We start from the raw sequence: 14,206 nt of genomic DNA on the forward strand, positions 1-14,206 counted from the left end.
ACCTATTCAGTGTTTAAGGAAATACCTACTACTGAGAGAGAGAGAGAGAGTTGCAAATCATACTGCGACACTCGAGCTAGACAAAACATCCGCGGGATGTTTAATACAGCTATAACCTATGAACACCCTTTACCCTCTACAGGTCACTGAATAATGAATGTTCATAATTATACATCTATGTAAATTATACTGATTACAGTAGGGGGCACTACTGGTGGTGGTGGTGGTGGTGGTGGTGGTGGTGGTGGTAGGAGGGGCTACTACTGGTGCTGGAGGTGGTGATAAGAACATAAAGAACATAAGACAATAAGGAGTCTGAAATAGGCCGGTTAGTCTGTGCATGACAGCTCATGTCTAGAGTTACTACCACTCTCTATCATCCATGAATCTATCTAGCCTCCTTTTAAAACTTTCCAGCGTTCCAGCACTTACTACAAAGTTGCTAAATATGTTTCACTCGTCCACCACCCAATTTGTGAACCAGTTCCTTCCTCTCTCCCTACTAAACACAAATTTATCCAACTTAAATCCGTTGCTATGAGTCCTATCCTGCTCGGATATTATAAGAACTTTTATCTATATCTCCTCTATTGATTCCTTTCTCCCACTTAAATACTTCTATCATATCTCCCCGCACTCTTCGTTTTTCTAGGGAATGCAAGTTTAGTTTCTTTAATCTATCTTTATATGGAAGGTTTCTAAGTCCCGGAATCATTTTCGTCATTCTTCGCTGCACCGACTCTAGTGAAATTACATCCATTCTATAATAGGGGCACCAGAACTGAACCGCATAATCGAGGTGCAGCCTGACTAGCGCAAGATATAGCTGCAATAAGACCTCTGCACTCTTATTACTTACACTTCTACTGTATATAAAAAAAATAATACTCTGTTTGCCTTATTTCGAACATTAACGCACTGTATTCTAGGCCGTAGGTCCGGGCTTACAAGTACCCATAAGTCTCTTTCACAAGTCGACTTCTCTAGGTTAATGCTATTAACTCTATATACATTGACAAGTACGCTGCACTTGCTGGTGTTGAATTTCATTTGCCATTTTCCTGACCACTCCTGCAGTTTATTTAAATCCTCTTGTAGTGCATTTGCATCCTGCCCTGAATTAATCTGCCGCCCTATTTTGGTGTCATCTGCAAACTTGCTTATGTCACTGCTGATCCCAGTATCTAGATCGTTTATGTAGCTTATGAACAAGAGTGGGCCCAGTACTGACCCCTGGGGAACCCCACCCGATATACAAGTAATATACAATTAATATAAGTGATACAAATATGATATATAATAACTAACTGGGGAGAAGCTCAAACAACAGGGCATTTCAACATAGTGACAGTGCAAAAAGTAAGATTAACTGGGAGTGAATTCACTGGTTTATTACAAGTTATTGATAATTTTTACAATGGTTGGGACTGGGCTGTTCTTATAGCGATCAGTTCGTGCACGTATGGGCTGGATGCGGTTGTGGTGTCGAACAGCAATTCTCGGGCTAGGGATCTCAGGTGGTAGTAGGAGCCAGTGTCGAGGATGGTGCAGAAGCTTCTTACCAAATTTGCAGATGAGGTCGTGGTGATGGTCAGTGAGAGTCGAAAGGGTCAGTGTGTTGAGCGCTTCTTGATATGTGGAGTAGGAAGGGGAGAGAATAATCTTGCATGCCCTCTTTTGCACTTTTTCTAGGTGTTTACGTTGTGTGGCATTAGGGAGGAAGACCAGGTAGGGGAGGCATAGGTGAGCTTGGGAAGTATGAATGTTGAGTAAACACTGAGGAGCTCGGGTGCAGGAATTCCGAGGGACTTGAGTCGGCGGAGGAGGTGGAGACGGAAACTGGAGGATTTGACAACTTCACTGACGTGTGGTTTCCAATTAAGTTTGTTGTCTATGGTGACGCCGTGGAGCTTCGTGGAATTTACAACCTGGAGTGTGTTCGGACCTAAATTAAAGGAAGGGGGTGGGACAATGTCGGAGGAGAGGTTGATGTGCATAACTATGGTCTTGGTATGGTTGATGGTGACGTGGTTGTTGGTGGCCCAGTTTTGGAGACTGTTCAATAAATCCTGAAGGGCGGTATAGTCGGGAGCAGAATTGTTGACGCTGATCCCAATGGTGGAGTCGTCGACATATTTCCAGCGAGCAGGGGTTTCTCTTCGGGCATCATTGATAAGCATAAGGAAGCAGAGTGGTCCCATTTTGGTGCCTTGGGGGACGCCACAGGTGAGTGACTGAAAGGTGGAGACAGCCCCTCGGAAGCGTACAGCTTGGCGTCGGTCACTGAGGAAGTCTATAAGCCATGGTAAAAGACTTCTCCGAAGCCCGAGGTCAATAGCTTTGTTGATGATTATATTGTGGTCGACTAGGTCGAATGCTTTAGTGAAATCAATGAAGGCGACAGCTACAGACGTTTTTCGTTTCTCGAGATGGCGGTATATGTAATCGAGAAAGCTGACAAGACAGTGAGTGGTGGAGGAAGTTTTCATATTGCCAAATTGCTGAGGGTCTACGACTCCTGCAATACCAGCATAAGCCCAGTCGAACACAAAACTTTCACAGATTAGGCTGGGTATTGGGGTGTTTGCAATAGGTCGTAGCTGATTTAATGATTATGTGCTGGTTGACTTGGGCACTGGTGATACATAAGAGGTCTTCCAGTCAGCTGGGCATCTGGCTTGACTGAGAGAAGCATTGATGATGGAGCATAGGGGTTTTGCAAGTTCCGGGGAGAACTCCTTGAAGAGTTTCATTGGTAAGTCAATGGGGGTGGTAGAGCGTTTTAATTTTAGTTTGTCCAGACGTTTTGTTACTTCAAATTCTTCTACTAAGTCAGTGGGAAGGGGGGCTGGTAGGTAAGCAGGGAGAGTGGTTGTGTCAAGCCGGGGGAGCGTCTGGCATATAGTAGCGAAATGGTTATTTGATTGCTCAGCTGCGTCAACATTAGTGAGATGGCTAAGGAAGGGGAGGGGGTGTGTCTTATTGTTTAGTCCACAGAGTTCTTTAAGCTTACCATACCATTGACTGATGTTGGTCTGCTTCAGGTGTTGTAATTTGGTTGGGTAGTGGGACTTCTTTGCAGTGCGTATTTCGCGGATGACTCAGTTGCCAAGGGACCTGTAGCGGATGTGGTCATTGAGATGAAAGGCTCTGTCTCTCTGTTGCATAAGTCTTTTGATCCGAGGTGTGATCCAGGGCAAGTCAGCTGGGTGAGATCTGACGGACTTCTCGGGGAAGAAGTGGTGGTGAGCTTCCGTGGTGGTGTTGGTATAATTTTTCCATTTGGTTTCCACGTCATCCACGCTAAGTATTTCAGTCCAGGGATGGTGAACTATCCACTGCCCGAAGAGGCGCACTGCAGAGTCAGTAATCGGCCTGTAGGTCTTGATGTAGGGTCTCTGTACTTGAGTGGGAGTGGCAGCTGGGGACCAGAGCACTGATAAGTGTGTACTACACCCGATAGGAGGCATTGGTTGAGGTGGTTGGTACTGGTCCGCTAAGTCAGTTAAGATAAGGTCAAGGGTATTTTGACCGTGTGTGGGGAAGTTCACAACTTGTGATAGTGACAGCTGGTCCTGGATATCAGTGGTGTCAATTTCATTATAATCCCCGCATAATACTAACTTGGCACATGGGTACCTAACTCTGAGGTGGTCTGAGGTGGTAATGAGATGATTGATAAGAGTGTCTCTGGTGGGTGAGCGAGGCGGATGGTATGCCACACAGATTATGATGGAAGCAGTGTGGCGCGGGTTGGGCCCGTGGCACAACACGTACCCATAATGCTTCCACATCTGCTGGCGTAGATCATCTTGACAGAAGAGGGCAACGCCCCCTCCGCGTCTATGTGAACGAAGGTGATGAAAGAGTTGATATCCCTCAATATGACACGTTTCAGCCACAATTTGCCAAGCCTCACATATGGCAACGACGCTCGCGGCAGCTGACCTGACTGTAGTTGCCAGCTCGTCAAACTTGTTAGCTATGGAAGTGCCGTTGGATAGCAGTAGAGACGGGAGATCATACCATATCCGTGGAACTTCAGTGTAATGGGTACTACTGGTGGTGGAGGTGGTAGGGGGTACTACTGGTGGTGGAGGTGGTAGGGGAACTATTGGTGGTGGCGGTGGGAGGTACTACTGGTTGTGGTGGTGGTGGTAGGGGGTACTACTGGAGGTGGTATTGGTAGGGGGTACAACTGGTGGTCGTGGTGGGGGGCGGTGGTGGTGGTGGTGGTGGAGGTGGTAGGGGGCACTACTAGTGGTGGTGGTGGTGGGTACTACTGGTGGTGGTGGTGGTGGTAGGGGGTACTACTGGAGGTGGTATTGGTAGGGGGTACAACTGGTGGTGGAGGGCGGTGGTGGTAGTGGTGGTGGTGGTGGTGGTAGGGGTGGTGGTGGTGGGGAACCACTGGTGGTGGTAGGAGGTACCACTGGTGGTGGTGGTGGTGGTGGGGTACTACTGGTGGTGGAGGTGGTGGGGGTACTACTGGTGGTGGTGGTGGAGGGCGGCGGTGGTGGTGGTGGTGGTGGTGGAGGTGGTTGGGGTACTACTGGTGGTGGAGGTGGTAGGTACTAGTGGTGTTGGTGGTAGAGGGTGGTGGTGGTGGTGGTGGTACTACTCGTGGTGGTGGTGGTAGGGGTAGTACTGGTGGTATTGGTGGGGGTCTCACTGGTGGTGGTGGTGGAGGGCGGTGGTGGTAGTGGTGGTGGTGGTGGTGGTAGGGGGTACTACTGGTGGTGGTGGTGGTGGTGGTGGAGGGCGATGGTGGTGATGGTGGTGGAGGTGGGGGGTACTACTAGTGGTGGTGGTAATACTGGTGGTGGGTGGTAGAGGGTACTACTGGTGGTGGTGGTGGAGGGCGGTGGTGGTGATGGTGGTAATGGTAGGTGGGTACTACTGGTGGTGGAGGTGGTAGGGTACTACTAGTGGTGGTGGTGGTAGTGGGTACAACTGGTGGTGGTGATGATAGGTGGTATTACTGGTGGTGGAGGTGGTAGGGGCACACTGGTGGTGGTGGTGGAGGGCGGTGGTGATGGTGGTGATGGTAGGTGGTACTACTGGTGGTGGAGGTGGTAAGGGGTACTACTGGTGGTGGTGGTAGTGGTTGTGGTGGTGGTGATGGTAGGTGGTACTACTGGTGGTGGTGGTGGTGGTGGTGATGATGATGGTAGGTGGTACTACTGGTGGTGGTGGTGGTGATGGTGGTACTGGGTACCACTGGTGGTGGAGGTGTTAGGGGGTACTACTAGTAGTGGTGGTGGTGGTGGTAGGGGGTACTACTGGTGGTAGAGGTAGGAGTTTGTTTTTCTTTTTTTTTCTTTTTTTGAAAAGAAAGGTGGGGTGAAAGAAGATTAGAGGTGGGGGAAGGAAGTTATAGTTCGGAAACTGAAGAAATTTAGGAGGAGGTAAGCGAGGGCGGGCTGACCGCCTAGCTAAGCTAATAGTGTTAGAGTTGTGTCATGGGTTAGTTATTGGTTGTCGGTACAGGCACTAGACATCCTACCCTGTCCCATATATGGGTGTTTTGAGGGCCTTATTTCATATTCCGACGACCCTACTGGCGGATGCTGGTCTAGGGAGGTTGTCTATTGCCTGGCCGTGTAGATCGGGGGTGGTAATGAACGTTTTGAGATTTGGTAACTTTTTGGGAACCATGTATGGTTGTTGTCGTTATCTGGTGGGAGTCTTTGAAGGAGTTGTTGCTCTGGTCTTGCCAAATTCTGCTGGCCAGGGTGTGCAGCTGCCGGTTGATGGGTTTCATTCTCAGGTCTCTATGTATCTCGGCTGTGGTTCTGATGAAGGGGTATCTTACACCTGTGACGAATCTTAGGGCTTCATTTTGGACCACCTGTAATTTTAATATTTGAGTGGTGCTCATAGTATGAAGAGGTATTGTTGGGCAAGTTCATATCGGTGTGATAAATGATGTCACCAGGCGGAGTTTTATTTTCTCAGGAAGCACTTTAAACCGGTATAGTTTTCTTAGCTCTCTTCTTGCTTTTTCCTTACTGCTGTGGACATGATGGGAGTAACCTGTCGTGGATATATGCAGGCCCAGGAGGGTCTCTCTGCTTTTGTATTCTATCTGGGCATTATTGGTTACTAATGGATGGGTTTTCCTTCTGCATAAGGGTATCACTGTGAATTTCGGGAGACTGGTTTGGATTTTCCATTGTTTTTCGTAGTTATTTACCCTTTCTAATTCCCGCCTGGTGTTGTCGGCCTGTAACGCACGCGATTTTCCTTGATGTGTTGTTATTTGAGTGATGTCATCTGTAATACCTATTCTAGTGGGAGGTGGGGTGTCATTTGTGTTGATAATATTTAGGGTGGGGGAGAGGACGCTCCCCCTGAGGGACTCCGCTCATGAGTGGGAAGGTCTCTTCTGTGTGTTGTCCTACCTTCAGTCTGGCATTTCTGCCACCAAGAAAGTTGCAAAGCAACTTTTCAATGTTGGAGGGAAGTCCGAGTTGTAGGATCTTATATTTTAGACCGTCATGCCAGACTTTGTCAAACAGCTTCACTTCATCCCGGAGAGTTAGATTACATTATCTACCACTCGCCGCGGCTCTGGCTGTTTTCACATGCCAGGGCTATCTCTGTTGTGGTGGACTTCCCTTTCCTGAACCCGAATTGTCTGCAGTTGACTCTGATTGTTGTTTCCAGATGATTTCTCCGACGGTTTTAGACAATTTTATCGAGGATTTTTCCAGGTACTTCGAGGAAGGAGATCGGTCTGTAGTTTAGTGGGACGGCGGGGTTCTTTCCTTGTTTTGGTGTGCGGGTAATAATGGCCTCTTTGAATTTAGTTGGGAAGTAACCCGAGGCCAGGCAAGCGTTCATCATGGTTCTCAGTCTCTCCATGGCCGGGTTGTTTATGTGGCTGAGGATCTCCTTGGTGATGCCTGAATAACCAGGGGCTTTATTATTGGTATTGGAGATGGCTGTGTTGAGTTCTTCCGAGGTGATTGGTTTGGACAATGGGCTGTCCACTGTCAGATCCTCCCATATGATATCAGGGGAAGGCTGAGTGCGGTGTGTCTGGCCCCGGAGTTCATCAAGGACGAGATCCTCGTGGGTACCATCGAATTCCCTATTCTCTTCATTTGTGATTCGGAAGATGCTCCTCCATATGTCCCTGAATATGGATTCTTTGTCTTGGTCGTCATATATTTTACTTCCTACGTGGTCAGTTATATATGATGACTCGTTACGTCTGCAACCTTTCAATCTCTTAACTCGACGCCAGAACTCTCCTGGATCGTTGTATGTATGTAAGAGTTGTTAAACTATTTCGGCCCATTTGAGGTTGCTTTGTAGCAGAGATTTTGTTTTCATTTCCTCCCGAATTCTTCTGTATGTATTGTAGCTTACGATGTCCCAACCATGGGTCTCGGCTCTCTGTTGTAGCAGTTGGAACTGGTTTGTGAGGGCTATGAATTCTGGAGTCTATCGTGGGTGTGGGAGAGTTATGTTGCGTTTGAGAGGCGTGGCCTCCTGGTAAGCTGTTCCTATGGTTTCACTATTACTGGTGGTGGAGGTAGGGGGTACTACTAGGGGTGGTGGTGGTAGGGGGTACTACTAGTGGTGGAGGTAGGAGGTACTACTGGTGGTCTTGGTGGTAGGAGGTACTACTGGTGGTGATGATGGTAGGTGGTACTACTGGGATGGGACCAAGTGCAAAATACTTCTACGCCAGACTCGCGGAGGTGCTATCCGAACAGAAGCAGCAGCCCAGAAGTTATGTGACAGCCTGGATGAGATGTCGACTGTACAACTCTCTCCTTAGGTTTGCTTTGCTCTGCCTCAGGGGAACGAGAGCATCGGCCCCAGAGCCGACAACTGTTGCAGATATTGACTATGAGGCTACAGTCACTGAATGCCGCATAGATCTGCGGCTCAACTAACTCAATACAGCTAGGATAGCTACTTAGGTATTAGGATATTTAATTTTAGGTTAATAAAATGGCGGCGAATGTGTGGCTATTGGGGGAGGATGGAGGCCACGTTTTGAAAAAAAAGAAGTGGTACTACTGGTGGTGGTGATGGTAGGTGGTACTACTGAAGGTGGTGATGGTAGGTGGTACTACTGGTGGTGGTGATGGTAGGTGGTACTACTGGTGGTGGTGATGGTAGGTGGTACTACTGGTGGTGGTGGTGGATGATGGTAGTGGTATAACGTGATAGTGATTGTGGTCTTGATGATGGATAAAATAGTGGTGGTAGTAGTGGTGATGGTGGTAGTAGTGATGGTTGTGGTGTTGGTGATAGTAGAGATGGTGGTGGTAGTGGTGATGGTGGTGGCGTCGGTGATAGTAGAGATGGTGGTGGTAGTGGTGATGGTGGTAGTGTTAGTAGTGGTGTTGGTGATAATCGTAATGGATGTGGTGGTGGTAGTGTTAGTGGTGATGGTAATGGTGATGGTGGTGTTGGTGATAGTCGTGATGGTTGTGGTGGTGGTGGTGTTAGTGGTGATGGTAGTGATGGTGGTGGTGTTGGTGATAGTCGTGATGGTTGCGGTGGTGGTGTTAGTGGTGATGGTCGTGATGGTGGTGGTGTTGGTGATAGTCGTGATGGTTGTGGTGGTGGTGTTTGTGGTGATGGTAGTGATGGTGGTGGTGTTGGTGATAGTCGTGATGGTTGTGGTGGTGATAGTCGTGATGGTTGTGGTGGTAGTTTTAGTGCTGATGGTAGTGATGGTGGTGGTTGTTGGTGATAGTCGTGATGGTTGCGGTGGTGATAGTCGTGATGGTTGTGTTGGTGGTGATGTTGGTGGTAGTGGTAGTAGTGAAAGTGGTAGTAATGGTGGTGGTGTTGGTGATAGTCGTGATGGTAGTGGTAGTGATGGTGGTAGCATCAGTGGTGGTGGTAGTGGTGGTTGTGGTGCTATTGGTGATAGTCTTGCTGGTGGTGGTGTAGCGACGGTGGTGGTGGTACTGATGGTGGTTGTAGTAGTGGCGGTAGTTAATTTAATTAATTAAATTTAATTTTGCCTCTTACCGCGGCTAGTTTATTGTGCACCCCATACTCATCCTGTGAGCGGTAGCGCAAAAGGATCACAAAATAGATTTCACAGAGGGTCTGTATATCTACCTCCGTGGTCAGGATATTATGGCATTGAATGTTACGGAGTATTTCAAATAAATTATTTGTTTAGTTCTATACATAGAGGGTAACATATTCGCAACTGCGTGAGTACAGAAGTGTGACGCAGTATGTCTAGCCGCACACTTTGTTATTCACATTTGCGTCAGAGGTATTCAAGCACATCGTGTATTTGGTTTCATATATGGGAACTAATATAGCTACTAAGTGCAAAAAAGTGGATGCAATCTTAATATGTCAACTATCTTGCCATTAGAGATGAAGTGTTGTGCCATTTCACACAAAGTGTGTGTGGACCTGTCCCTAAAAGGTTAGATCTTCACACATTCGAGGACGTCGTCTTCGAGTGTGTAGCCATATGTCTGGCCACACACTTTACATTTAGTCTTGTTCACATTTGCTTGGGGGATATACTGCCAGAGGTACTTATACCCTAACCTTAGTCTAGCGGTTACAAAATCTTGTAATCTAGTGATCTTGTTACTTGCTCCAGATACATGTTTCAGTTGATACATCTCATCATGGTAAACGATGGATTGACTAGTGCCTGTCTGCACTTGTCTGCTTGCGTCAAATTCATCGATAAGTTCCTTCCTAATTTCAGTTTTAAGGGTTCCTTTTGACAGACCCAAATTCTATTCAACACTGGTTTTGTTAGACGCGAGTTTGGCAAGGGCATCATCTCTGTCAAGTTTTTTGAGGCACATGTCAGAGGGGATCAACAACATTTTGATCTTGACACCCCGGTCAACAAGATACGCATATTTGTGTCTGGCTTCAGAGACACGCGCGTGACAACTTAAGATGGGGGTGTCAAGGGCAAGTAGTGAGGACAGAGAATCAACGATGATGAGACTGTCAGTGACAGTGGTTTCAATAAATTTAATAGCTGTGAGTATGGCAACTAATTCAATTTGTACAGTGGATGCCTTGTTGTTAATTCTAACTCCTTTTTAAATTGCATTACCATTAGGTTGAATCACAACGATACCGCTTCCAGCCCTCCCACAGGCAGTGTTAAGAGCTCCATCAGTGTAGATGGTCTGTGTGATATTATCATCAGTCTGTAGGGTGTATATGTGTTCAAGAGCTCTCACTCTGGCAGTGTGTTGCAGATGAATACATTGTATAATTATTTTTTTAGGCGGATATATCGGTATTGTGATATCGAACGGAACTGTTCACCAGGGTGGAAGGAAGTGGTGCTGTGTCTCAACTTTGGTCAGATGTTCTAGTCCAACCATCTTCGTATGTGTAGCTGTAGTTGGGATCCATTTAGATTCACAAAATCCCATGGTTCTTACATTCGAGCAATTTTAAGGAAACAGCTTTATCAGGATCACCACTCAAAAGCCTCAGGGCTATTATGAGGTTGACTTCAATTATTCTATCTTTGACACAAGGTATACCTAGTTCTTCCATCACCTTACAGTAAGTACTTTAGTGCTCATGGGACATCCTAGGACAATTCTGAGGGCTTTATTTTGTATTTTTCGAGCTTGTCGATGTTTTTCCTGTTACGAAGGACCAGGGCTGGTGCCTGGTAATCTATCAGAGATCTTATATAGCCAAGGTACAATGTTTTACCAAATCTAATATTTGCATCATAATGTTGATTGTACCCCGCTACACTTCTAAGAGGTTTCAGTATGTCAGTACATTGACGGGTTAGCTGTTGTATTGCAGGAAATGTACAAGGGACGGAGTCACCAAGATATTTAAAAGAAGAGACATAGTCAATAGTCAATAATATCGATACCTACTGTATCTTTAACTTGGCGAGACCACGTTTGCAGTTACCAGCTTGTTTGTTGAACACTCTAGTTTTCTCAGTGGAGATAATAAGACCGAGGTTCTCACAGGCTGCGTATACATGGTTCAGGGTGGTTTGCATTCCATGATGAGTTTTAGTATGTATAAGAATATCATCAGCAGAGCTGATTGTGATAGTACTGGGGTTTTATTGTATTGAATTTAAATATGCATTCATAAGGACATTGTACAAAGTGGGGGGTGCCAAGTTGCATATCGTTATCTTCACTTTTGTAACCCTGAAACAGTGGTAGTGGTGTTAATAATGGTGGTGGTATTGGTGATAGTCGTGATGGTGGTGGTAGTGGTGGTGACAATGATGGTGAGGATAGTGGTGGTGGTGGCGTTGGTGATAGTCGTGATGGTGGTGGTGGTAGTGGTGGTGTGGTGGTAGTAGTGGTGGTGGTGGTGGTGGTGGTGGTGGTGGTGGTGGTAGTGGTAGTGGTGTTGGTGATAGTCGTGATGGTGGTCGTGATAGAGGTACTGCTGCTGCTGTCCTGGGATGCTCTACGAAGGTTTGAAGTGAGTTGGGGTTCTATTGGACGCCTTGAGATATTCTGGAACACCCTTGGATGTGCTAAGATGGGATAGACATAGTGTGGTGAGGAAGAGGGAAGCAATGACAGTGTTTTAAGCACATGGGCCAGCATTTGCCCGGCCAGCCGTGCACGTACTCAATTTTTTTAGTTTAACAAATTTATTGACAAAGCTTGGCGTACAGTTTGCCTATTCTGAGTAATTCAGTCAGGTCTTGACACTGAGGGTGGTATCATTTATCACTGCCACGCAGGGCAGAGGTTCATACACAAAGAAATACATCATATTCATAAACAGTATATATAGGTCAGATTCATGTGGGTGATGTCACTGTTCACTGCCATGCAGGACAGAGGTTCATGCACAAAGAAATACATCATATTAATTAGCAGTATACTGTATATAGGTCAGAGTCATGTGGGTGATGTCACTGTCCGCTGCCATGAAAGACAGTGGTTCATATACATTGGACGTCATACTCTAATTGAAGATTAATCAGTGTGGGCTAGCAAATTTGGGATAAACAGCAAGAATGTCCTCAAGAACCCCTGATTCAATGTAGAAATTACAAAGTTCATGATACAATAAGTCAGGTGGCCTGAAGTCTTTGACAGTGTCACATTCAATAATATAGTATTCAAGTGAATGTCTTAAAGGTTTATCACAAAGTTTACATGCTAGGTGCCCCGGTATGGGGACAGCGTTACTAACTTGCCAGATGTGTCTGTATCCTAGCCTAATTCTGGCCACGACTACATCGCATTGTCTGGTTCTGTCCTTATGCTGGCCATACCGGTACCTCTCGTCACAAAATTGGTCATATTTGCTAATGCTACAACTGCCAGGTCTCTCTGCATTTCTCAGTTCTTCTAGATCAGAGTTCATGATTCTGACTTGAATGTTTTTAAGTACAGTATTGGAAAGGCCAAGGTCACGGTCAACATTTACTTTCTTACATGCCTCATTGGCCAGTCTATCAGCACGGCCATGATATCTAATTCCAACATGGGACGGAATCCACACAAATTCGATACGAAAGTTGTTCTCTATTGGCAGTTATCACATTCCTTTTAATATCACATACAACTTTAGACATAGAACCTGACGGGCTGTTCATTGATTTCAAAGCACTTTGAGAGTCACAGAATATCACCTGTGTTTGTTTACAACCCTTCAGAATACATTACCATAAGTATTACCTCGCGCTGACATTTCCACCCTCCCTCCCTTCTTCCATCCCACCTTACCCACCCTCACTTCCCTTATCCCGCTCTCCCTCCTACCCCTCTTTTTTATATTTTCTTCCTTACTTCCTTCCATCACCCTCTGCCTTCCTGCTTTGATTCCTCCCTCTCCCTTCCCTCTTTCTCTTCCTTCCTCGCCCACTTCCCTCCCTCCCTCCCTCCCTCCCTCCCTCCCTACCCTCGTTCTCTTCCTTCCTCGCCCACTTCCTTCATTTTCCTTTCCCCCTCCCTCCCTCCCTCCCTTCTCTCTCTCTCTCTCCCTTCTCTCACTCTCTCCCCTTTATCTGCCTTCCTCTCTCCTTCCTTTATTCCTTCTCTTCTTTCCCCTTGTCTCATCCCATCTCGTCACCTATATACTGTATGTGTATACTCGTACACACACAAATGCGTTCATAGATACTTAGATTATGAGAAATTATGTATAGTTATGGAAACATAAAAATGGTCACAGATACTTATGGAGAGTTATGTGCGTTTATGTATACATCTTGTGCGTTCATTGATAAGTACATATATTTATGTGATATTACGGATACACCAAGTGACGCTGTAGGTAAACTACAGGGTATAGCATCCTATGTGTGATAGGTGACGCCAGACTCACATGACTGACACCCTGGATTAACATTATCAACCTGTGTGTGATAGGTGACGCCAAACCCACGTGACTGACACCCTGGATTAACAATATCAACCTGTGTGTGATAGGTGACGCCAGACCCACATGACTGACACCCTGGATTAACAATATCAACCTGTGTGTGATGGGTGACGCCAGACCCACGTGACTGACACCCTGGATTAACTATATCAACCTGTGTGTGATGGGTGACGCTAGACCCACGTGACTGACACCCTGGATTAACTATATCAACCTGTGTGTGTTAGGTGACGCCAGACCCACATGACTGACGCCCTGGATTAACAATATCAACCTGTGTGTGATAGGTGACGCCAGACCCACGTGACTGACGCCCTGGATTAACTATATCAACCTGTGTGTGAAAGGTGACGCCAGACCCACGTGACTGACGCCCTGGATTAACAATATCAACCTGTGTGTGATAGGTGACGCCAGACCCACGTGACTGACGCCCTGGATTAACAACATCAACCTGTGTGTGATAGGTGACGCCAGACCCACGTGACTGACACCCTGGGTAATCCGGTTCGTCACCTTTCCCCCCCTTCCGTCCTCTCAGAAAAGAGAGAGAGAGTGAGAGAGAGTGTGTCACGTGCCTGTGATACCCTTAGTACCCAGGGTTGTGCTGTGGTACTATAATTATTACTTTAGTATGTGCCTTGTCTTAGTATGTTTCTTGTCTTAGCATTAAATATGTAACTACATCCTGCAATACTTTATTATCATTATTATGGTTATTTTTAGTTGTAGTAACATTATTTTTATTTGCGTTTGAAGTGGATAGGTTGTGTTGTACAGTATATATTATTATCAAACGGCTCATGAGCTGCTTGGCCCTTTTTTCTCTTTCTCTAGTTCCGAC

The sequence above is a fragment of the Homarus americanus genome, unplaced genomic scaffold, assembly GCF_018991925.1.
Source record: "Homarus americanus isolate GMGI-L3 unplaced genomic scaffold, GMGI_Hamer_2.0 scaffold32583, whole genome shotgun sequence".
NCBI lineage: Eukaryota > Metazoa > Arthropoda > Malacostraca > Decapoda > Nephropidae > Homarus > Homarus americanus.